The 27,397-nt window shown below is 46.0% G+C and overlaps 1 long non-coding RNA gene across 1 annotated transcript in view; it reads left to right on the forward strand.

The window, feature by feature from the left end:
- Positions 1-1,556: 1,556 nt before the first annotated feature.
- The window catches only part of LOC138567313 (uncharacterized), a 45,354-nt gene continuing 19,513 nt past the window's right edge, over positions 1,557-27,397 (forward strand). Inside the window, exons 1-2 of the long non-coding RNA XR_011302169.1 lie at positions 1,557-1,851; positions 2,335-2,420. This is a non-coding gene — a long non-coding RNA (uncharacterized lncRNA). The remainder of the gene's footprint in view (positions 1,852-2,334; positions 2,421-27,397) is intronic.

Consider the following 27,397-nt stretch of genomic DNA (forward strand, 5'->3'; position numbering starts at 1 on the left):
AGGAGCTTTACCTCCAGCTCTTAGCTGGAGTTGAATCCTCCACCCCTCCGCCAAACTCATAGTTGGGTGGTGTAGTAATGCAGCAGTAACTGAATTGCTGATGCATTTTTACCACACTGCCCAACTTATATTGAGGCCCAATGTATGCTCTTTTGGTTAAACTGCATACCCACCTTTGAAGTGGTTGGAGTGCGATAGGGCACTTCAAGGTCACTAAGGTTTCGTTGTTTATGGAAGAACAATAATTGCACGCAAACTCTGAAGCATCTGTTTATTCTCTGTGAAAGCCTGCATAATTTAAGAGAGTTGTATCTTACTAATTTCGGGGGTCATCAGGAGTTGGGCAGAGTGGTAAAAATGCAGCGGTAATGCTATTACCGCTGCATTACCGCTCTGCCCAATCCCGAGTTTGGGCGGAAAGTGGGAGGTTTACCTCCAACTTTTTGCTGTGGGTAAAAGCCTCCCTTTCTGGCCATTTGTGGTGCTATTACCGCGATGCAAATTGCACCGCGGTAATAACGCCCAGAATGTCCCATTGGATCCAATCGGCCCAAAGTGAATGGGGATTTACTACCACCTTACCCCCTCCAAATTGGGATCCGGCACTAATAGAGCCAGACTGAGTTGCGGTAACACAATTTGCGCTGGCGGTATCCTGGCGGAATTACCGTTGGGATATCTATATGATAGAGCCAAATTTGTCTTAACCTCTTAATATTGTAGACTAATGAGTACTGAAATCAGCTTTTACTAGACAGGCAGGTTTTGTTGGTTTTTCTCTCTGTGGAATTTGTGTATCCATATTGGTACCTTCTAGATATGAAATCATTCCTTTATATTATAAACCACAACACAATAAACTGTAAATGAAAAACATATTTGTACAAGTCTCAGCATACCAGGTTTTTGGTATACTTCATGAATTAAGGAATGGGACGATGAAGCGGGCCCTGGAGGCAATGCCTGATAGCTTGCTGGTAATATTCATTACTCATAGTCATACTCGTCCTCGTCCCAGTACTTATTCTCGCCTCTCACGCCTGAAGTATGTTATGTGTGACTAATTGGTTGTGAACAGGGGGCTGAGACCCTTCATGGGCCACAGGAAGAAGAAAGAGAAGAGAGGTTGAGACGAACTGGTGGCAGGGTGGAGCCTTCATGAAGTAAGTATTGGGACGCAGAAGATAAGGACTCGGAGTGATGAAGATTGCCAGTAACTAATCCAGGCATTACCTGCTAAACACTGTCCATAGATTTCAATATTGAGCAGGGTTCCGGCAGTGTCTGAGGTGCTGTTGCCTTGTTTGCCCAAGTTTGCACTCCAGCAGCTCCGCATTCCTCGCGGAAGATGCCACATATTTCGTGCCGTAATACATGTTAACATAGACTTCTATTTAAAAGTCTACATTTTGTTAGTGTACTTTGGTTTTAAAAGGACCAATTATGTTTGGAAAGACTTCTCTTTACAGCACATTTCCCTCCATTTTTATGGACCCTCACATTTTTTTATTTGAATTTTTGAATCTGACCTGCTCTTTTTGCAGTGCAGTGAAGACTTCAGCATCAAGGGGACCAAGTTACGAGGAGAAGTCAGACCACGACAAGTGTGTCCCCTCTGCGTCACCATGCATCGGTGGCCGTTGATTGAAACAGCTTTTCTGCAACCAATCCCTGCATTGAGGTATTCTGCATTCTCCACCCTGAAGACCAGGCATTGCATGTGTCACCTACAGGAGACGTGCTCGAACCTGCAACCCCTGGGCATCAGGGAGCAGAGCTAAAGGTGGGAAAAGTGACCTCAGACCCTATTCAGAAGACCGGCTAAATCCTAAGAAGAATCAGAGTACGTGGGTGAGTTCTAACAGTACTTACCTGAACCCTTGAATCCCTTTTAAAAGTTTGGTAACTTTTATAACAGTTGGGCTTTGCTGCTGCTTGCTCGCGCAAGCATTCCAAAAGTGAGGAACAATTATATTAGCTAGCTAAACTTATCTTCTACCCTTTGGAACTCTTCATTGGACCCCAGAAGCACTCCATTAACTTTTTCCCGTTGCGCAATACTTTGGTGCACTTTTAAGCGCAAGGCCCCATGCATTTTAGGGATGTTAGTGCTGTATCTCTGTAATGCTGCATAATACTACTTACCTTCCTTTGCAGGGAGGGGTTTGTTATGTCTTTTGTCCTACTCCAGGGATTGTAAATGTGTCTTTTATTTAGTATTGTGTGATATTATTACATGCTTGTACTCATTTTTCATAGCGTTATATGGCCATAAATATTTTTTATAACATTGTCACACTACTTATATGTATGTTTGTTTGTTTGTTTGTTTAGTTTATTTGTAGAGTGCTCCGGACCCGTGGGTAGAAGGGCGCTTAAGGACACGGTTACAGGAAAAAGATACGAATTTACATTTACAGGTACATCAATTACAAAGGATTTACATAGTACAACAATTTGCATATTATATAGTGCAGGTATGGTTGCGGCCGTTAGATATTCGGGATGATGGTGGATGCTACTCTTTGTTCAATAACCAGCCAATAACAAGTTTCCTGAAGATCGGGAAGGACTCTGTGGTTTTAATTTTGAGTGGTATGGTGTTCCAAAGTTGGGAGGCTAGTACAGTGAAACTCGCGCCTCCTGCTCTTTTAAAGGCATATCTGGGAACTAGCAGGCATAAGGAGTTGGATGATCTAGTGGTTCTGGATGTGGATTTTAGAGTGAATTTGTTGGAGAGGTACGGTGGGGCTAGGTTCGTTAAGGCCTTATAGGTGAGGCAGATAGTTTTGAGGTCAATGTTTTGCTGTATGGAGAGCCATTTGTACGCTTTCCTGGTAGTGGAGATGTGCTCGCGCTTTGGGATGTTGAGTGCTGCGCATATAGCATTGTTCTGGAGAACCTGGAGCTTGTTAGTTACAGATTGGTTGGCTCCTAGGTACAGGCTGTTGCAATAGTCTAGTTTGGATTGAATGAGTGCTCTGGCCAGAGTGAGGCAGCTGTCGGGGGATAGGAAGGGTCTACTTGCCCTGATTAGCTTACCCGTATAGGCAGTGGCCGAGGCGGTTGAGTTGATTTGTTTGGAGAGGTTGGAGTTGGCATCAAGGTGGAAGCCTAAGGTTTTCACACTTTTAGCAATAGCGATGGTGTTACCGTCTATGATAATGTTCTTATAGCTGGGACTGAGTTTAGACAGGTTGTTAGGAGAGCCGACCAGCAGAAGCTCCGTCTTCTGATCATTCAGGCAGAGGCCATGGGTGGCCATCCATGCCTGAATGATAGAAAAGATTTTGTTGATCCGGGTGACGTCCGCATTGTAGTTGCCTGAGATGGTGAGGAGAATCTGGGTGTCATCTGCATAGTTTGTGTAGGTGACACCCAGACGGTCCAATTTGTCGAATATGGGCTTCGTAAATATATTATATAAGGTGGGGAGACACAGGAGCCTTGTGGGACTCCGCAGGTGATGGGGATAGGGTCAGCAGCACCTGTTGTGGAGAAGACTCGCATGGTTCTATTCGCCAGGAAGGATTGTATCCATGCGGAGGCAGAGTGGGAGAAGTGGGCTGCGATGGAGAGGTGGTTACATAAGATTTCGTGGTCGACTAAGTTGAAGGCCGCTGAGAGGTCTAAGAGAAGTAGGATGGCTGCATTTCCTTGGTCTTTGATTTCATCAATCTGGCTTTTGAGGTCAACCAGAGCAGTTTCAGTTCTGTGTTGAGGTCTAAAGCCAGATTGGCGTATACCTAGCAGTTAGTTAGATTCCAGGTACTCCTGAATCTGGAGGTAGGCGACTCTGTCCAAGATTTTTAACAGAAAAGGGACAGTAGTGATGGGTCTATAATTCGTTGGTATGGCTGGGTCCAGGGATTGTTTTTTTAGGAGAGGGAGCACCCAGGATTGTTTTAGGTTGTTAGGGACAGAGTTGTTAGCAAATGAGAGGTTAATTAGCTTGGTGATAAAGGGGGAGAGGTCTCTGGCAGCGTCTTTTATTATTTGTGCAGGGCAGCTGTCCCCTTTACAATTAGAGGGTTTTAGGGAAGTGATGATTTTTTTTCGACTTTCTTAAAAGTGAAGCCTATATTGGTTTTGTTAGGTGTTGGTGGGCTTAAGCTAGGGTTGGCGGTTTTGTTGTTGGGGAGTTGTTGGCGTTTGTTCTCGATTTTGGTCTGGAGTCCTGTGATTTTATTGTTGAGGGCATTCTGGATGCTGGTGCAACAGGGTTTATCTTTTGAGCAGTTGTCTGGAGGGGGATTGGGGTTTTCTAGCTCCTTAAGAATTTTAAATAATTATTTTGTGGCGGAGCCTGCCTGGTCAATCCTGACGTCATAGGCATCTTTTTTGGTGTGAATTATCTCACTTTTGTATAGTGCGGAGATGTTTTTAAGATTGGATTTGTTTTCAGGTGATGGGTTAGTTTTCCATAATAGTTCTAGTTTGGCTTTCTTTTTCCTGAGTAGTTTGAGTTCGGGAGTGTACCACAAATTCAGGTGGTTTATTGGTTTACTTTTACGTAGTTTCAAAGGGGCAATGGTATCAATGGCGGTTGCCATGGAGTTGTTGAAGGTGTCGACTAGTAGGTTAAGGTCAGCATTGTCCGGTAGAGCATTGAGGGTGGGTAGGACCAGGGGTAGTAGGGCTTCGGCCGTGATGTTGAGCTTGTTTCTGGTAGGGCAGGCTGGTGCCAGGAGGCGTTTCTTCGGCGAGGCCTGGTTGGTATGAATTTCGAGTGGGATAAGGTAGTGGTCGGTCCATGTAAGAGGTTGGGGGTCCTTACAGGTGCTGTTGCAGTTAAGAGTTGCTACCCAGTCGAGAATTCTGCCTTTCTGGTGAGTTGGAGAAATGCTAAGTTGAGCGAATCCGTGCTCATTTAGGGCGTTTGCTAAGGATGCGGCTGGTAAATCCTTGGGGTCATTGTAGCCCTGATTGAAGTCACCGAGGATAATAGTTTGTGCTAGTGGCTTGGAATTTTCAGTAATGAGCACTGTAATGTCTTCCTCGAAGGTACCCGAAGGGCCTGGAGGTCTATATATATAAGGTGTAGTGTAATCGTACTTGTGGGGGAGGTTTGTAACTTGATTGTGAGTAACTCGCAGGATTTAAGAGATAGGGTGGAGACTAGTCTGCAACCTAGTGTTGTTTTGGAGATGATTGCTACGCCTCCTCCCTTACCATTGGGTCTGTCGGCTCTGAGGATGGAGTAGTTGGCTGGAATGGCTAACGATAAGTGTGGTCCTGAAGCCTCATGTAGCCAAGTTTCCGTTAGGGCAAGGAAGTCAAGATCATGGGTTAGAATAGTGTCAGCAATTTCTGTGGGGTGGGCGGCCAGGGATCTGGCATTGAGTAAGGCTCCTTTTAGGGGGAGTGGGTCAGGTGCATTAGGGGTCTTTGATTTCTTCTTAGTTTTGGTGTTGAGTTTGGTCAGGTGGATGCTATTGGTAAGGGGCAGCCTGGTGCCTAGTCTGTTGTTGCGGGTGGTGAGGTCAGGGTTGGTAGAGCGTAAGGGTTCTGGAGATTTCAATGTGGAGGGCCCCGTGCGACAAGGAGCACTAAATGTGCTATGATTAGGAGTCTTGTTAGAGGTCGCATTGGTAGGGGAGCTGTTGTCTACGGAGAAGGTAGGGTGGGAGTGGTGGTTAAGTGGAAAAGGTGGCTGGGAGGGTAGGAAGGGCGTGGGGCAGGGGATTGGGTAGTGCCTAGGGCAGCCTAGCTTGGCTAAGCCATTGTTGACGGTTGTGAAGCTGTTGCCGGTACAGTGTACATTGTCTGGCATGATGCAGAAAGGGAACATGGTGAGAGTGAGAGTGAACCAGGTGATCATGGTCTGGGTGCGCAGCTACGCAATGCAAGTCTGGTAATCACTAGGATTAGGTTACAATGGGGTAGTACCTAGATTTGAAAATGCACTCTGCGGATAAATGCTGTGCGGTAATAGATAGGGGTACATGCTAGGCATAGAACATGCTGGGCATAAGAGTGGAGCAGTAAGTACAATGACAAAAGATGGTGGGAGCAGAGATGGGCTAGTGGGGGCTTTTCCTATCAGCATGAGTCATGTGTACAGCAGTGTGTCTTTCGAGCCACCTAGGTTCAAGATCATACGATAGGGCTAGGATGCAGCAGGCTAACAGCTAAGTTCAGAATAGCACAGTTTTGCAGAGAGTAACATCTAAGCACAGTTTTGCAAAAAGGCAATATGGTAACAACTCAGTTCAGAATGGCACAGTTTGGCCAAAACTTATGTGATGATAAGGGAGATGGGGCAGCTAAGGGGTGGCATGTGGAGGGGCCCATTTAAATAAAAAGGTTGAGAACTGTTTCATACAATAGACGGATTTGGGTAAGGGGTCCGGTGCACGCTGGCTTCCACACTCTAGCCTCGTGGTCAGGTATACTTAGCCACGGTGGGAACAGCGTCTGTGGTGATTTGGAGGTGCACGTGACCATGAAAACAACCCGCAGAGCCTTCTTCAAAATCCGTCTTGAATTCTACAGATGTGAAAAATCCACTTGCATCCAGATGTGCGCCAGCTGCCCGTGTCCTAGGCCTACCCCTCCCGCGCACAGACAGGCGCCACCACACCCGCTCTCATGTGCTGGGCTCTATGGCGCAGGCGTTGCGACATGCCTGTCTTGTCTGGGCATATAAAGAAAGCGTGCCTGTATGAAAATAATATCCTGCAAAATAGCTCAAAAGACAAGAAAATATGAAGACATTGAATGTGCTCGTGCGTCAGCCAGGAGACTGGACGCCTCAGGTATTACTAGGGGAGCGGGCGAGCCCTCCATCGCCACCTGCTCCAATCACCTCAAGCCTCCATTTTCACGCTATGCGTGTTCCGGCCCATACCCACTGTACCTTCACTCTCCCACTGACCGCACTTTTAACAACTGCCCCAATAATTGCTGCAAGCTCTTCGGCAGGGTAATTACCACAGCCTGGACTCAAACTCAAATACTGGTAGGTCTGCCTCAGCCCTTCTTCCTTGCAAGTTTGACAGATTGAAAAACATTACATTTGGTGATGACAGCACCATGTATTACAGTGCTTAGAAGCTGAAGAAATCCAGCATAAACCGCTATATAGCTCTCGGATACCATTATTAATTGACATGTTCTGGCCAACCGGATCCTTTCTTTCCGCTCAGTGTGATGCTGACTTTTAAAGGAAACTCAAGACTGCTCAGCTAACGTGACAATTCTGCCTCCAGTTACACTTCCTTACATACACAGACAGATCCTATATATATATATATATATATATATATATATATATATATATATATATATATATATATATATATATATATAGATCGATCTCTCCCTGTCCTCCTCTCTCTCTCTCCCTCATAACATTTGTAAACTGCGGTATAGTTGTGCCTGTCTGCATGTAAGATCATTACACCCCTCCCCCATGCATGGGAGGACTGGCCAAGGGAACACAGTGGCAATTGCCCCCCAGAATGGCTGGGCTGTTGTTTCCTGGGTCAGTGAGTAAAAGAAGAGACACTCGTCTTGATTTCAGCCATGCTGCAGATGTACCTGGGCGGCCCCCGCACATGGGCCTCCAGAGTGAGGAAGAGGGAGAAGCGCCTAGGCCGCAGGCGCATGTGTAATTCACCCAGTGGCAATGTATGCATTTAGTTGACAGGTTCTGCTACACTGGATGGTAATATTGGCACCACTGCGGCCTCAGCAGCTTATGACGACTCCTATTTGACAAGGAAGTAAGAGACCATGGGCCTCATTGCAAGTATGCCAGTCCGGAATTACTGTGTCGTTTCCAATCCGGCATTCTCCAAGTTTGCCGGCGGGGTGAGCTGGAGGTAAATCCGCACCCCTCTATGGAACAAGTTCAAAGTAATTCTGGACATGGCAGATTCTCTGCTTGTTTCCCTCCCCTCTTTCCACTCCAGTCGGGTCAGCTCTCCATCAGCCATTTTGAACAATGGCTCTCAGAAGCTCTTAGCCCACTCACCCCTATCAGACCCTTTTCCAACAGACAAGGCCTCTCCCCCAGAGGGTTCACCTCAGCTCTCAAATGTCACAAAACCCAGAACCACATCCTTGAATGCAGATGGCGGGCAGACTCATCGCAGCAGAACAGAATAGCTTACATCCAGCAGCTCAAAGTCTACAGGGCAGAAATTAGAAGGGCCAACAAATCTTTTTACTGGAATAGGATCAACATTCCCCAAACCCCTATAGGGAACCCTATAAAATGATCACCAAATTCAATGCCCCTTCCTGCACCTCCTTCACCCACTCCCACACCGAAGCACTCTGTTATTCTCTCTCTGACAACTTTTACAACATAGCCCTGGAAAGAAACCTTGTCATTGGCACTAAAATAGCATTGCTCCCACCCTCCCATCCCACATCCACATCCTGGCTCTCAGACCCACCCTCTGACCGCTCGCTCTTCTCCTCCTTCTCTCCTATCTCCCACCCAACATTTCTAAAGTTACTAGCTAACAGCAGACCCTCAGAGTTCGCTGGATACCCTTGCCCTCCTTTTTTAAAAGAAATCCTATCCTCAACCTCTGCTGGCAACATCGCAAGATCGATTAACTCCTCTCTCGCTTCTGGAACTTTCCCAGCAGTTTTCAAGACCTCCTACATCAAACCACTGCGCAAAAACCCACACTTGACACCCTTTTACCAGCCAACTACAGACCTATCTCCAACAACTGTTTCATAGCTAAACTAATCGACCGAACTGCCTATACCCAGCTACGCCTTTTCACAGAAACCAACCTTTTCCTCGACCCCGCTCAATCTGGCTCAGACCCCTGTAAGGAACTGACTCATGCCTGGTCTCCATCTGGGATGATCTCAAAGGAACCTGAGATTTGGTAGGTTGTGCCACTCTAATCCTTCTCGACCTCTCGGCGGCCTTCAACACTATTGACCACCTCACCCTCATGGACAGACTCTATGCTCTCGGCATCTGGGATGCCACCTTGAAGTGTATATCCGCCTTCCTGTCCAACAGATCCCAAATAATGCACATGCCTCCCTTCTCCTCGACTCCCTGCCCTGTTACTCATAGAGCACCACAAGGTGCCTCTCTCTCCTTTCCGCTCTTTAACCTCTACCTGAGCCCCCTCCCCGCTATCATTCGTTCACACGGGCTAGCTTGCTGCAACTACGCAGATATCACACAAATCATCTTCAAGATCCCAAAGGACCCTGTCAACACCACCCCCAATCTTGCGTCATGACTCACAGAAATCGACCACTGGATGACTACTAACCCCCTCCATATCAACCCGGGAAATTGAAATCATGATCTGCATGAAGACTGCCCTCTTACCCCAACCCACCCCTTGGTCGCTCTCTCTGGGCCCACCTCCTTCTATCTCCAACACAGTAAAACACCTTGGACAAACTATGGACTCAGACCTAACACTATCACAGTACATCAGCTCAGTGTCAGAATCCTGCTATCTACACCTTTGCATTCTCTGACACATCTTCCCCCACCTGACCTTCCCACACAGAGTTGCCACAATCACAGTTATCGTCCTCTCAGCGCTTAGCCTATGCTAATACCCTATACCTCAGCGCCCCTGCATTACAACTTAGAAAACTCCAACAGGTTCAGAACACTGCAGCAAGGCTCCTTCTTGTCATAGATCCCAGAGAATACATCTCACCCATCCACTGTGTCCTTCACTGGCTGCTGATTGGGCGTCAATTCACTTTCAAGGCAATGTGCATCACATACCGAGCCATGCACAACACAGGACCAAAATATCTTCAACACACGCTCAAACCCTATAGGCCCACCAGAAACCTCAGATCAGGCACAGCTCTCCTCCTGGTCACCCCAGTCGCTAAATCAGCCAGAATAGGTGGGTCTTCCTCATCCGTCCAAACTCCCACCATCTGGAATTCGATTCCATTTAGCATCCGCCGCATAGAGAACCACCTAGCTTCCCGGAAGGCACTCAAGACCTGGCTCTTCCCTTCTGCATCTTGACTAACCTAGTCCCCCTCCTGGGTGAACTACCACCCCCTGACCAGCAGGTGGCGGCACCGATGAGTATGACACGATCTGCACACCCTCATTGCGACTAGATATCAGCTTTGACTCTCAGATACGTATAGCACTCCATCTCAATTGAACATAACGGTATCCCTCCAGGGGCGCAGCCACCCACCCGCATACAACTGCAAAGTTCACTACTTGACTTTATAACACACATCAGTGAAAGAAATTCGGTCCAGCTGGGCATATAATCAGTGTCCTGACTCACCTACTCTCCTGACAGCCTAACACAGCACTCATCCACGAGACAGATCTCCATGGGTCACTAGCAGGGACTTAGCCGCCCCTGCCTAGCTTCATGCTGGCTAAAATGCACACACATTCTAAAATCCTCCTTTTAATTCTCACACCTTGGACTTCGGTCCTCCAAGGGCATTCACCCAGGGCGCTTTGAGACCATGCCAATGGTATTAAGTGCTATGCCAAATGCCATATAGCATAACATGAACACAGATACATCTACTTTACCCAGTCAAAATACTCTTTAACTCATCACCACAGTCAGGCAAACTTAACATAAACACCACCTTCCTTGAAAACACAAATAAATATGATAGGTTGCTCTTACTCTTTCTCCATTACCAGATCCTTTGTGGACTCCCCTTGCAGTGCTCTCTGCTTCCATGAACTGAAATATGCAGCCGACTTTCCAAGAAAGTGCATCTAGGGGGCATAATAAAAGTCAATCCCCTCGCGTCTTGGGTCTGCATTTTCCAAGTGCAGACACAGAGACACAATTACTAGCAAAACCCCCACCACTTCTTCTTGTCGCGACTGGCAGAGGCTGGGTAACAAATCAAGGTGGTCTACATTTACATGTGAGCCAGGGAAGGGGCTGGGGGTGACAAGGAACTGGTGACTGAATGTGGCAAGAGAAGTGGCTGCGTTCGAAGTAAGGGAAGGGGGTTGAGCTAAGGGTTAAGGGATGGAGCAAAGGAGCAATGGAAGTATGAAAGTTAATTGTAAGGGAGGCTGGTGTAGGGGCATCAAGGCTGTGGTGGAAAGCAAGGGTACTACCCCCGCATTCCACAATTGACAACTTTATGTGATCCTAATCAAATCACTTTTCATCACTGTGCCTTGTTTTCTGAACTGTCTGCAGCTGTCTCAATCATAGGGGTTCATCATTTATAGTGTTACTCCACGAATAAATATTAACCATTTATGTGATGCATACTGGTCGGAGGCAGGATGCCAAGTGAGGACCTTATGGTGTGGGGGTTTGGGTAGACAGGGTACCAGCTATGTTTTTTGGGGTGGGGATAGCAGGAAGCAAGGTATGGCTCTTTTGCCGTGCCAGCACATGTTTGACTCGTAGAGGGAAGCCAGACCCCCCTGAGTGGTCTCTACCAATGGATTCTCCAGCTTCTCCACCTCTTTACATTGGTCTAAAACTAAAGATGGAAAAGTATAAATGAGATGTGGGGAGATATAGCCTGCTGTGAAATTGCAAAATGGGACACAAGGGCACCTCATGTCCCAGCGTTCCCATTTTACCAGATTATAATGTCCTGGTGAAATAATTTTACTACACTTTGTATGTGGAGGAGGTTCCCTGGGGCCTGTCTCTCAAAAAAACAACAAACATAGCTGAAAAATATGTTGCCTAAAATAAAAGTAACGTCAATATTATTGACTATATATAATTCAGAATGTGTAGGTGGGGGAGAAGTTGTTATTGAGTTTAGTTTTTATGGATGTTGGGGCCGCTGCATTGTCCGTCTTGGGCCACTGTACAATGGGCCAGAATATTGTACTTGCCCCAAAGACCTCCCTTGCCCCCATGCACCCTTGACAGATACCCTTTCCAGTCCCTTCAAGTCAGAATAATTGGCTTTGCCAGTTCTTGTTCTGACCTCATATTTGTAAAGGCACTGTGTGTACTTCTTTCGATCTTCACTTGCCTCGGTAAAGAAAACATACAATGTACAGTGCAGAAATGACATAAGCTGCGCATACGCTCCAGGCGAAGGGCGTGGCAAAACACGAAGTCACAGAAACAGTAAAAAGGAAAACGATGAAAGAAAAATAAGTTCTCGGAAAGAACAGCAAGAACAATCATTGGGCCTCATTAAGTCTGTAGCAGTGCGGAGAAAAAGTGGAGGTAATTCCGTCTTACCACCGGAGGTAATACCTCCAGTGGTAACACCGCCAGACCAAGTGGCGATAATGCTAATGCCCACCAAACCTGTAATGAGCCCCATTATCTTTATTATTGGTGCACACACAGATATTGGTCTTAAGTCGACCTGGATGTCCAATTGGCTTTGCTCTCTACTAACTTTGTAGTCAGGCCAAACATGTTACTAGCTGGAAAACAAAGATAGTCACCACTAAGAGGCTCAGGGCAAGCCTGGAAGAAGCTGAGAATTCATGGCACAACACCTTTGCGAAGGAAACCTTGGCTTACATACTTTACAAGCTTCATGGAAGGGAGGGCTGCGCTCTGACGAGGAAGATAATACATGAACATGAACTGGCTCTATTTGCTGAACCATGACTTTGTGAATCCTACACACTGCGCATTCTCACAGATTTTTACCAATTCTGCTACACTGATCCAAACAAGTATCGGCAAAGCCAACAGTTTTGGCCTTTGTGTAGTTATGGAAAATACATTTTCCAGGCACTACCATAATGGTATTCCCTCGTCTATGATCAAAATAGCAGGGAAATGGTGTGATTTCCTGGGCATAGGATAGCAGAAGATGGCAAATACATAGCTAACACATGAAGACAAGCCAACACTGTTGGCTTTGTCAATGCGTGTGTTTAACAAGCAAGGAACAGATGTAAATCAAGTGGCTGGAGGCAGACTTGGTCAAGACATTTTTATTACATCAGCTGTAATTAAGCCCTTAACTCTCAACAGACTGCTTAGAAATAACACTGGCACACAACAGTTTGATGTTACTGCGTGTTGCTGATTGTTAGAGCTACTAAGAGGATGTATTTTGGGCGGGGAGGGGCAGCTAGTGGGTGGGAATGGCCTTAGGGATTAGCATGGCCATGGGCAGTGAATGGGTTGTTAAATAACCAAACACCCACAAGCTGTGTGGCCTTCCACAGATGTCATCTCCCTCCTAGTTCTACTCCACTTAAATAGGTTTGGCATATATGTGGCAGATAATTGTGAAAACTAAGTAGGTGAAATCTGTGAATTGCATGGCGGAGGGGTAGACAGAACCATTACAACCACTGCAACACTGGCAGATGGGGCAGTGTTGCAAACTACCAAACGCAGATCCCCAGGTTTCACTGCATACATGCAGTGCAAGGTCCAATAACTCGGGATCACCCATAAGTGTGCAGGGAATTCCTAAACTGTATATACAGTGCATACGTGGATCAAAATGGCAGGAAAAGGCCCCACCGACCGGACATGTTATCTTTCAGCTTTTCACAGTGCCCTTTCTACAGGGCTCCAAATGAGATTGAAAATGTTTGCCAAACATAAAGGATTATTGGAGAAAACATCAACTACGAGCAAAGAGCAATATGTTATCTCCAATAAAACCATGGGGATACCAATAATCAGTTGTTGAACTCGTTAAAGTATGATTTTGCTGCCCAGGTTGTGGGTTAAGGGTCCACCTTCGTCCAACAGGCCAAGCAAGCGGGGACGGTGGCCCCTTGGATTGCCCATAGGTTGGAATTTTAGCTCAGGCTTTGACGTTGGACTGTCCGATTGGACATCGACATTTGCATTCTGCAATTAACCATGGAACAGCTCAGGCTGCTGCGCCCGACTGACCCTGCCGGGCGCAGTGGTCCCGGCAGGCAGAGTTGCCATGGAAGCACCAGCACCATCAGCAACAGTGGGACTCAATGGGAATGGGAACTAACATTTTTCAGTGCCTCACATCACGGGCCGCCGGGACCTGTAATGCCCCGGTGGCATCGGGAAGCTAGGTCCCGGAAACGGTGTTACGAGCGCGGCGGCAATGAGGCCCAATGTGCGTTTTCTAAAGACATGGCCATTACGAGTGCACCCCTTTAACATCCAATGCTATCCCAGCTGGTGTTCCTATTCAAAAGTGCTCATCAGAAATACTTCAAATCCAAGAAAAATTGTGTCCTCTCAGAACTAGCACACTTACCGGAAATACAAAGGCCGGTGAAATATTGTTTCCCTCGTCACGAGTTGGGCGGTAACCCGACTGAGATACTGCCCAACTGTATTTGTGTTACCGTACATAATAGCACCGGATCAATGGTTGGGCAGTAATGGGTATTCCCCATTCCCCATTGGGTCCATTTGTCCCAATGGGTAATTTTTGGTGCAATTACTGCCGGTGGTATTACCTTGCGGTAATTGCGCTGAAAATCAGCATTTTCCTGGCACATTTACCCCCAGCTTGGAGCTCGGGGTAAATGCTGCCAACTCATGTTTGGACGGTCCCTTAAATGTGGCAGTAATAGTGTTACCGCTGCATTCAGGGGCTACCGCCCAGCTCGCGATGAGGCCCTGTGTCATCATAAATGCTGAGTCATCCAGTTGTGCCTTTGAGTAAAGCTATTCCATCAGAAAATCCCTAACCGAGTTCGTATTTGTATGTACTTAAGAACCAAGGTGTTCTTTAGAAGAGAAACGACTTACTAAGTAGACAATAACAGAGAGCGGAGGCAACCCCTAGAGTAAGGTGCCTCTCCATTAGTGCATAACTGAGTTCTGAAGGGTAGGAGATGCAAGATGTATCCAGGTTGAGGACTGGAGGACCTTCCCATATTTGTTAACGCTGACCATCTGCGACCTGTAGTTACACATGTATAGATTACATCCAGTGCTCCTGTGGGCGAAATGTAGGAGATGTGGGTTGGGGGGGCTAGTTTGGCTAGAACTAGTGTGGAAGAGTTGGGGCGGGGGCATTCCAGCAGCGTGGGGCATTTAGGGAGTGATCCAATGTGGGAGGATATCCATTCTGTGATATGGTGCCCATGCGAAGTAGAGTACCCAATGGAACCTGCCCCTCAAAGCACAGACGCATCGTAATCAGGCCAGAAGAATGTCCCATCAGAAATACCGTCCACAGGAAGAAACCAGGTCCCCAGCTGCAAGAGGAGGGACGCACGCTGGGTAGTGGGCCATTCCAAAAGAAATTGTCTACCGTGACGGAGTGTTTGTATGATTTTACTGCCGTTTTAAAATGGATTGATGGCACAAATTCTTTCTATCTCTAAATGCCAATGAACGATCGATGTTAAAAGGAAGAAATCGTGTTAATCACGGCACCTTTTCCATAAGGTCAGATTCGATCAGTGAGGAGCACAGCCCCGCCTCCTTTATCTCTTCTAGCACCTGATATCCTTCAACCCCCGGAGGGCAGGAACCACCACCAACCTCTGACGCACCTGGCTACTTCGGCCTAATACCTCGACTATCCTTATACGTCTGCCTAGCAACAAATACATCTCCCTCCATCGAGCTGTGCAGAGCGCTGCAGTCTTTTCTACCCTCCCCCCAAACCCACCTTTGTACCATCACCCCCATACCCAGACATAATATCTGGCTTTCCTGCACCCTTTCTCGGAAATAGAAGCTGCCTCGCCAACACTAGCCTGCCTTGCTCTCCTGAACCCTCCTCCTTCTGCCCAAATAAAGCAACTGCCTCTTTTGATGCCTCCTCCCTAAACACAGAAACACTACCTGCATTTTCTTCAAACATACACACTTTCAGTTTCAATAAATCAGTAGCTACCCATTGGGGATGGCACACAGACACTTCCTACACCCTAGGGTGACTTCAATAACTAGCACACTGTGGACAATAATATATCACTGGAACATTTAGAGCAATACTGAGTTTGGTGTCAAAAGGAAAAGGTTAGGGGAGGAAACAATGGTTAACTAATTTCTCAAACAGGTAAGCACTTTTAAACGCCCCATGCTCTGTAGATTAACCCTTTCACAGCTATACAAGTAAAGAATGTGTGACGTTTTGGAGGGACAGAACAAAACACAAAGTCAGAGGTTAGAAGAGTCGTCAGGGAGCCAAGACAGCCAATGTCAATTGAGCAAAGTCTAGGGGAGTGGAGGCACTTCTTGAAGGTAAGTAAAATGTCTTGCACAATGTTATAGAGAGCTTGGTAGAAAATTAAATCACTGTTGGGCCACATGCTGGAAGGCTTGTGAGGGGCAAAGCTGCAAGCATCTCTGCAAAAGGCAGCAAATGCAAGTCTCAACTGACAGCAAGTAAGCTACACAACAAGGGGTACCCCTTAGTTCACAGTACCTTAGGTCTGAAGAAATTGGTTCCAGCTGGCTTGTTGTAGTATGGTAGATCCTGTTGTTCCTGGGCCTCAGTCATGGGGACAAGAGGGAGGACATCTGGGGACTCCTGCCCTACGATTCGAAAGTTTGCGGCAGCAATGGGCAAACTTCAGATCAGCAGCACTTCACGGTTTCAGCTTCTCATCAATAGCACCACTGCGGGTTCTTGGACACCTTGTAGGCTTTCATTGCTTCTGGGGTCCAGCACTCTGTTGAGGTGGCTCAGGCTTGGACAGCCCTGCTTCGAGGGAGTCCGGAGAATCTTCCTGGAGATCCGGTCCGGCTTAAAAACGATACACTTGATTCTCGCGTTCCTCTCCATGGCACTCGGTTCCTGCAGCAGCAAAGGAAGTACAGCCAGCAACGAGAGGATTTTTCCAGATGAGTTAATCTTGGGGTCAATTGGTCCCACCAACCCAAGGAGAAAAGTCATCCCTTGCAGGGCTTCTCTAGTCGAGGCGAATTTGGAGCTTCAGCACTGCAGCAGGGCTTCACCGGGCAAACCAATGGTCCAGGATTTGCAACAAGCTTCTCTTCCAAGTTCTTCTTCGGATTCCTTCGTCCAGTGGTTGACACTGTCTTCTGTCTAAAAGACCTCACCTTTTATGCAGGTTTCTCCCATTCATTTGCAGCCTAGCAGTCACTCACACAGCAGAGTGGCTGTCCTCCAAGGACAGCCAGCAAGCCAATCCCCTCTGGGTGCATTCCTGGAACCAAGGAGACTAAGCACAGGGAGTTTCGGGCACCTCCCTCGCTTCATGCCCTGCCAGACACGCGTGAGCCAGAGCCAGGCTTCAGCAGTGAACCCCTCCAAAGACAAAATTAACAAAGGGACCATAGCTGGTTTGGCACGCAGAGTAAATTTCAAGAAGGACCTTTACAATAAAAAGTGGCAAAAAAAGAAGACTGCGGCTATTTTGACAAAATGGGCACCCATGGGTGCTATACTGGAGCTGCGAGCAGAGCCTGCGGTAAAAACACACAATGGTAGGAAAAAGTGAACTGCTGCCACCAGCCATTAATTGTAGAAAGGGTAACATAAAAATGTTACATGAGAAAGTAGACAAAGGGGATACTAAGTAACCCCTCCAGCACCCTATGGAAGATAGTGTGTGCTGGGTCTACAAAGTTACAAACGGTAAGTAAAGTCAATTTCCCTTTACTGCTCTTGGAAACAGTCGTTTATCCAAGAGAAGGTATTTAAGCCTTTAGGAAATCTGAAAGACTTCCCTGTGCCACTGCACTGAAGGTACTGTGTGTCACAATGTAAAAGATGCCTATGGAGTTTGTCAGACTCCAAAACCAAAAGGAACACAGTGTTAAAATCAAAGGAAAATACATGAGAGTGGGAAAAAGGCCTCACTGTCTCCAGGATAAAAATGAAAAGTCCTAAAGTCTCTAAGGTAGAAGGGAATTAGCACATTTCCGAGAATTCTCCCTAACACCCCAGATCTTTTCCAGACCTAGCAACCCCCCTGCTCCATAGTAACCACTCGAAGCATGAAGCATGCTCAAATCCTGGCTTGGCAGACGCATTGCTTCCCCCACTCCTCAGTTCCTATGTGTACCCTTCCAGATTTACCATCATCACCCCTGCTCCTCTTGAACCCCCAAAGCACTAACAGGCTGGCAGCAGTGGTCCAGACTTCATAACTGCTGCCCCAGCTACTGTGCTCTAAAGTCTAGACATGGCAACAGAGGCGGGCCAGGATTGGTTAACAAGTGGGGCCTAAAGCTAATGTAGTCTGGCCCATCGCAGTGACATTAACACCTTCAAATGCCCACAGAGTGCTGCTGAGTGGGCATTTACAGATTTTGGGTGGGCCTTGCCCACTCAGGCCCTACCCTGTCTACGCCTCTGCGTGGCAAAGCCCTCTTAACAGGCATTCAGGCATTCACCCTGCCCCAGCTGCAACTTACATCTTCACTGGCATGAAGAGATCCGACCATACCACCCAAGTCCTTGGGGAACTGCACAAGCTAGCCGTCAGACAGGCCTCATCATCAAGGCGGACCACACCACTTACAAGACAGTCATAATCAATGACTTTTGATTCCTGGCCCAGAAAATGAAGAATCCCGAAGGCCAATACAGCACCACAAGCCATGACACTGCCAGACTTGAAACCAGGAATTGCAGGAAAGAAAATACGAGGTCAAAGGCTTCCCTGTGCTACACACCTCAACTAGGGAATGCAAATACACTTCTCTGCATGCTACACCCCACCCCTGTATCCTCCCTCATGCCCCTACCTTCTCCCACCCCGACAGCAGCAATTGTTGTCTTACTACGCCCACCGATCTTCCCTTTTTCCCTATACATTCTACACTAATCTACCTGTGCCGCTCAAGTGTGCAGTGCTGCATTCCCTATCATTAAATCCACCTAGGACCATGTACAGCGATAGAGAGCAGATCTTCCAACATGTACCAATGACCTGCCGGGCATCCAGGTTGGCCGATTTAGAAGGATCTCTGGATGCTGTTAACCTGGGCTCCTTTCCTCCTTTCCAGAAAATATAAAACATCAGATCTTGGGGCTATCAAAACTGCAAACAGGGATTGGTGGAATGGATGTGAGTGGGAGGTGGTCAGTCCTAGTGTTGTGACGAGTTTGTTCTTTAAATCCCAGGATCGCTGGCGGCAGGAGTACTATCTTAATAACGCACATCCAGTTCGGAAAAAGAGGCGGAATCTAACAATCTCTGATCTATATACTTGTGACGAGGGAAGCATCTCTTTGACCTATTTCTCATTTGAGTGCGTGTTAAATGTTCGAACTAGGAGAAAATAGATCTATGTGATCACTGCGACCACACACAATTGCCACGGCCGAAAATGCCGACTTTTTCCTTTTTTTAATTAAACCCCCTTTACACCACATAGATATGCAGGGGGAGACCACTGCAGACCCCCATATTACTATAATATCCCATACCCCGCGCACATATATATGTGGTGTAAAGGGGTTTAAAAAGAAGGCAGGCATTTCGGCCATCGCAATTGTGAGGACGATATTTTGGCCATTACGAAAAAGTGGACGATCCTTCTGCGCGGATAACATCAGAATGGTTAGGGATGTTGTACTATTTTGTCAAAGCACAGAGATCCTGGCGTACAGTTCATGGTGGCACATGACATATTTTGGGTTTGTAGGATTTGTTGTAGGACTACTGGGTGAACAAAAGTATAATTTGTCTATTCTCTTTTTTTTTTTTTCCTCTTCTTTGTTCCCCCAGGGTGACTGTATGGTTTAGTTGCATATTCCGCCCAGGTAACCAGGAGATTAACCATCTGCATATTCAGATTCAATAAGATTTGATCAGAGCAGTAGGCAATTGTGTAGTATATTAATCATTGACTGCTGCATGTTGGAATGTCTTCCATTTTGTATTATCAAGTGAATATAATTATTATAAGCGATGATGCCTCCTTGGTGCCATGGAAGGCCACCCAGCACGCTGCAGCATGCCTCATTCCATGTCTAAGCAAATGCCACCACATCACTCCCATCCTTAAGGAGCTGCACTGGCTACAGCTTCAAGCATGCATCATGCTCAAGGCATCCTCAATCACCTACACATCAGTCACAACCAAAATGACACTAGCTGAGAAACCCACACTCTCAGTAGCCACAACATCGCCGGACTGAAAATGAATAACTGCAAGAAGGAGAAAAAACAGGAAAGGGCCCTTTCCTGCTGCACAACGTCTCTGGAACAAGTTACTGATGCAGGTGAGAATAGTAATCTACAGGACAGACCCAAGGACACTATTACTCCAAGAGCATCTCGCCAATTGCTGATCACTCCACTCAGCCCTAATTCACCCGCTCTGGGGCTGTCCTTCTCCCAGCACGCCTCCCCATCCCAGGTCCTCTGCATCAATGTAGCTTGTGTCCCTCTTATGAACAGCATGCTGTTCCTGCCCAGCTATGTCTGCACTTTACAAATTCCACCAAAAGAAACAATGAATTGTGTTGTTTCTTTCGTACAATAATGTATAGTGGTAATTAGATCTATCTATATAATTCTTATATTGCGCCACTCGCCCAAAGACCTCATGACCTGTATGCAGGAGGATTTCTTTAAAGTAGCCTTGCCATTGACGTACGCTGGTTTGGTGCATCAGTGTCACAGCAATATTGATCCAGCAATCCCAGCAAAGGCCCAAAGTCTCTTCTCCAAGACATGTTTTCAGGTGATGAAAATGCTTTTACTCTTGTACTCTCCTCATTCTTCCAATGTAACTGATTACACAACTTGATACTCGCACAGGTAGTGCTGAACATATCTGTGTCACAGCAAAATGAAACTGATCCAACTCACTCACGGTGAAGGAATCCTCTAACTCTTCAAGGGGACACTTCGACAGGTAGTTGGAAGGATTTCTAAGCCCAAAGAAGACATTGGAGAGTGCCTGCTTGCACAGATCTTCAAGGCCAAGGGACGGTACACAACAAACTGTCCATTTCATCTGAGTGGTTAGTACTACTGCGTGACTCTAGACTGTAGTGCCCTCATTGCTGGCAGACAACGTAGAAACTCTAGCACACATTGGACATCAGGGGATGGCTGAAACTAAAGCTTGCCTACACAAAGAAGTATGTTTTTTGAATCTGGGAGAGTAGGGGCTACCTTTGGGGCCAGGCCTCTGTGAAACCCGATAGACAGCCCATTATCAGGACACCACCCCATAGAGGTGAATAGGCATGGACTATAGGACTCTGCTGTCTGGCCAACACTCCTGGTACCTAGAGGTGGAATTCCTGCCTTTTATCACAGCCCGGAGTCGGTGAGATCTGATAATGGCCTTCCATTCCAATGGAATGTCTTCCACGATTTTATTAACAGACTGGCCATTCCCAAAACATGCTTGCCACATGTAAAGCGAAACTTAGAATGCTTCATGGGAACACTGAACAAGGTAGTCCACATCGCACACGGACAAAGCGAGGCCTGTTTTTCACTTCATTATTTCCTCAGAGAATGCAGAACGATGCCCCATTCATTTACGGTTGTTGGGCCAGCGGATGCCCTGATGAGCAGACCAATCATGGTAATGATGCTATCTCACCTTTATCACCCATTCCTGGTCATTGATCAAGAAGAAATATTGAGGAAGAGGAAGGCGAATAGAGTAAAGAGAAAGTACATCAATGTGCCGAGCCAGATACATAGGGGAAAAGGAGCAGATGAAAAATCCTCACCAGATAAACAGGATCTAAGACTTTGCCCCTCATTAGGAGTATGCCGGTCTGGAATAACTGTGACAGTAATTCCATTTAGCTGCAGGTTTCCGGACCGGCATAATCTGAGTTTGGTGGTGGGGTGGCCGGAATTACCTGCAGCTCCGAGCTGCCGGTAATTCCGGCACCCCACCACCAAAAAATGCCGGTATTACCAGCAATTCCCCCATGGAGGAATGGGAAATTACCACTGTTGCCGGCACTTTGAATATGCTGGTAATTCCAGCATTCCAAGTGCCAGTAATGGTATTACCTTTTGGTGGTATCCTGCCAGTTTTACCTGCGGGATATCACCAAACCCGTAATGAGGCCCTGTATCTCGAATTCAGCTTTTTTCAACATCTGAATTTTGTTCTTTTCTCATGTTTGCATTTTTTAAGCTCTGCTCTGCCTCGACAATACTCCACTTTGGCCTTCGAATCCTCCCCTCTATCCCTCATGTATGTTTTGGGGTATGTTCGAAACTGGTTTTCGAAACCCAATTTTGTAATCAAGTAGTGTCTGCTCTTTTATAGCAATAGGGTGGCAATGGCATAGGCCCAAGTTTTAATGATGGGCCCCAGCTCTGTAACTACTCGATCCGGCCTGCCAGATCAGGTATTATTGCTATTAGCACCCCAGGTTTTGAATCCAGAAATCCAGGGTGCTTTCAGCAATGTATTTTGCTTGAATGAATGGGATGCCGTAGATGGTTACCATGGATCTGGAAGGCAGGGCTCCATACGGAGACCCTCTTCCATTTCCATGGCAGCCAGAAGGGACACGGGGCGGCAGCAACGGATCGCGTGCAGGGGGCATTGGAGTGCTGGTGCTGAATGAATCAGTTAAGTGGGGTTGGGGGTGGCAGGGGAGGGTGGGGCTAAGATGGTAGGATGGGGAAGCAGATATCAGGCTGCTTGGGAAGTGCATGCCAGGCAGTGTTTACTTTTAATTGTGAGCACCGTGGCACTCACAATTACAATTAAACCCTGCACGACATTGAGCGTGCTGGTCAGGGTTTCATTGTTATTTTACATGCTGGTTGCCATGCAAGCATGGCAGACACTACAATGGATCCCTATGGGGGGCGGCCTGCTTTATGCATAAAGCTGGCAGTCCCCAGCATTTACGCCGCAAGAAAATCCATGTGGCATAAATGCTGGAGCATTTTTATGGCAGAAAGAAAGGGAGGCGGTGGAAACACAAGTTGAGTATCACCCCTGCTCTATGCCATACAAAAGATTGAAAATTAGCCATAATATGACTGAATGACGTAAAAGCTTTACGCAAGGCTTTTACGTCATTCATTTACGTGATGTGCTCATTGAACATGAGCTCCTTTGGGATCAATTTAATGAGATTATAATTTACAAAGAGTTGCACACCAACTGCAGAAAAAGCAATCTGTACCACTTTGCAAACAGCTCAAAAAGTTAAGTGACAATGAAATGACACCTCACTTCATTTTAAAATAATCTATGTATTTTGGTATTATCTTCCCAAACAACCCCCCTTTCTGGGACTTAATAGGATAAATATAAATGGTGGCTAGAGATCGAATATCATTTAATTTGGCTGACTTTGAGTTTGTGCATTTATACTGTGCTCCAGACAGAATTAACTGTATAGAGGCGCAGATGGACAACAAAGCCTCAAGATGAGGTGCAGGACCATTCGTACACAAATGCTCTCTCTAAACTGGGTGAATTCTATTTAAACAAGTGGGCTTTAAGAGCCTTCCGAAACCGGGACATTGACTGGCAGGATCTAATCTCCACAAGGAGGTCATTCCATAGTTTGGGTCCAATTTGGGGAATTTTCATACTCACTTTGGATTAATATCTAATGGTGCATGGCCAGCAGAAACCCTCAAGTGTTCCCAGGGAAGTTTACCACTTTTTAAAGTGTAACATTTTCCCATGCATATGTCATGACTATGGGCCTCATCACGACCTCGGCGGTAACCCTTAAATCCAGCGGTAGTGCTAATACTGCCGGATTTAAGGGTCCGCCGAATCAGGGCTTCAGCGGATTTCCCCCCAGCTGTAAGTGGGGGGAAATCCGCTGAAAATTTGCGCTATCCCGCGCGTGATCCCGCGCTATTAGCGCCGGGGGGTATGGCGGGCGTGCTAATAGCCCCTGTGCTAATAGCGCTAACGTTACCGCCCAAGTCGTGATGAGGCCCTATGTCACACTGTTTGATTAGCCCAATATTTCCATTAGCCTGCCTTATATCCATCCCCTCATATAGAATACTCCCACCATTCTTCATTGCATGATTAAAATGTCTACATTTGTGACCATGAAAAATGTGGAGATCCAATCTGCTCTTAAAACTCTTGATGCTAAATTGTTTTTATTCCTTAATTCACTGTAGCAACCAACCACCTAGAGGAGATACGGATTTCTGTGATCTGTCTTTACAGACGCATGTCTGGGTAGGCGGCATGGATATATGGCATATTAATTAATAATGTTATGATTGGTAAGATCTGTATTGCTTTTTAATAATGATAGGAAGTGTGGATTTGGTGTCATATTAAAGAAGAGACTCTCAGCTTCGAAACTCACTGGGCCTCATTACGACCCAGGCGGTAAGTTACCGCCTGGGCCGTGACTTTACCACCATGGCGTAAACTACGTTTACGCCATGGTGGTTGGCGGACTTACCGCCCCATTCCGAGGTCGGCGGGGCGGTAAGTCCCCAATCCCCATTTACCCTTCCCCATTCCCATTTTTGCCCCATAGGGCATAATGGGAGTGGGGAAGGCGTTAATTACGCCACCGTAAATTACGGTGGCGTAATTAACATCAAGTTCCCTTACCGCCATGGTTTTTTACACCCGCTAGAAGCAGGTGTAAAATCCGCCATGGCGGAAAGGGAACTCGTGATTGGCGGTAAGGGGTCGGCGCAGCTAACGCTGGCGCTAACCCCTTACCGCCAGGGTCGTAATGAGGCCCACTGAGTCCTAAGTTTGTAACTGGTATGGTTCCAAAGGTAGGAGCCAAATTTGTCTCCATGTGTTATGTAATATTTGAACTTTAAGAAACCCGTATAGGGGAATTACACCTGGTACACTATCAAACGTAAAACAAACATGAAACTCCCCTTGATTAGTCTAGCACCTCTAGAATCTAAACATGTACATCTCAAATACCACATCTTTCTGTATATCATTTATTCTTTAAAAACACAATGGGCCTCATTACAAGTAGGGTGGTAAGGGATACTGGGCACCGGTAAGGAGACCGGTGCCGGTAATCCCTTACCGCCCTACTATGAGGTCCCTTAGCGAGTCCCTTCTTAACGCCTGGTCTGACCAGGCGTTAAGGACGGCACCCGTTAAGGGACCTGGGCGCAAATAATGGGCTTGGCATATGCTGGCCCGTTATTTGCACCCTCCCCATTCCCATTGATCCCTATGGGGGCTCAAATGGAAATGGGGAATGGTTTGGTGAATGGGGACTTACCGGTCCTGCCAAGGTCGGACTGGACTGGTAAGTCCCCATTTCACCAATCCGGACACGGTACCGTTATTGGTGGTAGTCATGGCGCAAATAGGCCATGACTACCACCAACCTCGTAATGAGGGCCAATGTATTTTAGATTTTTGAAATGTATGCAAACATACCCTTATGGCATCTAGAACACTTTATAGTGACCAAATAGAGGTATAACAAAAAATATCACCACACTATGTGTTTAGTGACAGTACACAACCTTTAAAACAATTTAAATCCTAAGTCTATTTCTTCGGAATAGGAGTGACCGAACTAGTTTCAGTTCTTTTTGTTTTGGACCTTCTTCAGGGTATGTTACTAATGAACCCAAGAGGGGGTATGTAGCATTCCAAACGTACTGTGTGCTGTTGAACGACAGGCTCATAGACTACTCTGAAGACTCATAGTTGTCTGCCTGTAAATAATTAGAATTAAAGCAGTTGCTATAGTTGCTATTTTATATCAATGCAAAATTGTGGAGATTTTATCGATTGAAAAGGTTGTATTTCCTTACACGAGAACAGATCCTTAATTTCAGTGTTTATGATACATGTAAGGTAAGAAACCACCATCATCCTAGAGTGGAGAGCATCAAAACATGTGTAACTCACTGGTCTCTAACACACTCATGTTATTTTCTTTAAAATATGAAATCCACTTACTTATGATGTATCCAGATCCACAAGTATGAACTGACCAGTGTCCATGAGAATGCTTTAAAGTGATCTGTACACTAACCAGCCAATCAATTAATGGGCTGGTAGATATGAACTAGAGAGAAGACAAGAAACAAGACAGAATGACATTGAATCACTCTCTGTCATTCTAGAGATGAAAGAATGACAGGTGTTTAATAGTTAAGATTTTTGATCAACTTGGCCAACAGATACGGTACCTTGTATCGCCGTCCAGGTCATTGAATCAAAGTAAAAGGCCCTCTAATGTGAGGGAAAAATCATCACAGGGCAGAGAATGAGCTGCCAATGCACTTGTGGATAATTGTAATTGTAATTGTTTATTTGTAAAGTGCTTATACACAAGTGAAGTGCTTCAAGGCAGGAAGGGTACAAGGGAATACAGTCGGCATTCTTAGACCTTGAAGATTCTGAATGATCTACCAAAAATAACTAGCATAATAGGCCCGAGGCATTTATACTAGTGCAAGTGCATGATGGGAAGGAATGAGGAGAAGAGCATACAATCAATAAACTACCACACTATGCCTAACGACTTGTGTGATAGTGCAAGTGCATGACAAAGAGTGGGTAGAGTGGGGAGAGAAGGGTGGGGCGGGTAATAGGGAACCTGTGCTCAGACCAACTCTTAAACAACAAGATTAATCATGAAATAGGGCGCTAGTCCCAATGAAAATCCCCTCAGTAAGGAGTTTGCCAAAATTAAATCCTACACCAAAGACACTATGCATATCATCACAATGGTGGAAGGACTCTCTTTTGAGTATGGACATAGAATCCTTATATACAAACGGACCACAACAGAAGATATTGGAGATAGTGAACATTTAGAACTTCACGTTGGTGTTGTATCTTTTGAACACTGAGAATTCATTACGTGGTGTACAGAGATGACTTTAGTGAGAAACCTTTCTGTTTTCAAGATGCATTATACCACGAAGTTGAAGGAATAGCCATGGGCTCTATAGTGGCTCCAAATGAAGCCAATTTATATGTCTAACATTTTTAAGAGCAATACATCTATGCTCTTGATAACCAATTTCAACGACATATAATAATATGGAAATGCTACATAGGCGATATTTCCATAGTCTGGGATGGTTCACAAGACAAGATCCTTATTTTCTCTCAGTGGCTTAACAGCCTAGACCTTCAGCTACACTTCACATTGACTAGTAGCAACTCATCTATTGACTTTTGAGATATTTCCATTTTCTGTGATGGATGCACCCTCAAGATTAAGCCATTGGATAAACCGGCAGACAGCAAGCAATTCCCTCTTAAATTCGAGAAAACCTACTGTTATGAGGTAGCATCAGAGGAAGTCACACAAAAACTTCCATGAATAAGAAACACAGAAATTAAATGAATTGTTCTGATGTAAGGTTATACAATCTATTTTATCGATAAACTATCTTCAATTTTGCATTGATTTATTTATTTTTATTTATTTATTTGCATTTGTATAGCACACATGCAGCCCAGAGGAATCGTGGCGCTGTTACATGAATGTGTAGCAGAGTTTTGGTTTAGGATGGTTACATGCGACCGTGAGGTCTCTTAGTTACAGTACATAGGTAAAACATACAAGAATTACAGCTGAAAGCATACAATAGGTATCCAGATGAAGAGTTTGGTTTTGATTGCTT

The sequence above is a fragment of the Ambystoma mexicanum genome, chromosome 1p (assembly GCF_040938575.1).
Source record: "Ambystoma mexicanum isolate Mex_15411 chromosome 1p, UKY_AmexF1_1, whole genome shotgun sequence".
In the NCBI taxonomy this organism is placed as follows: Eukaryota; Metazoa; Chordata; class Amphibia; order Caudata; family Ambystomatidae; genus Ambystoma; species Ambystoma mexicanum.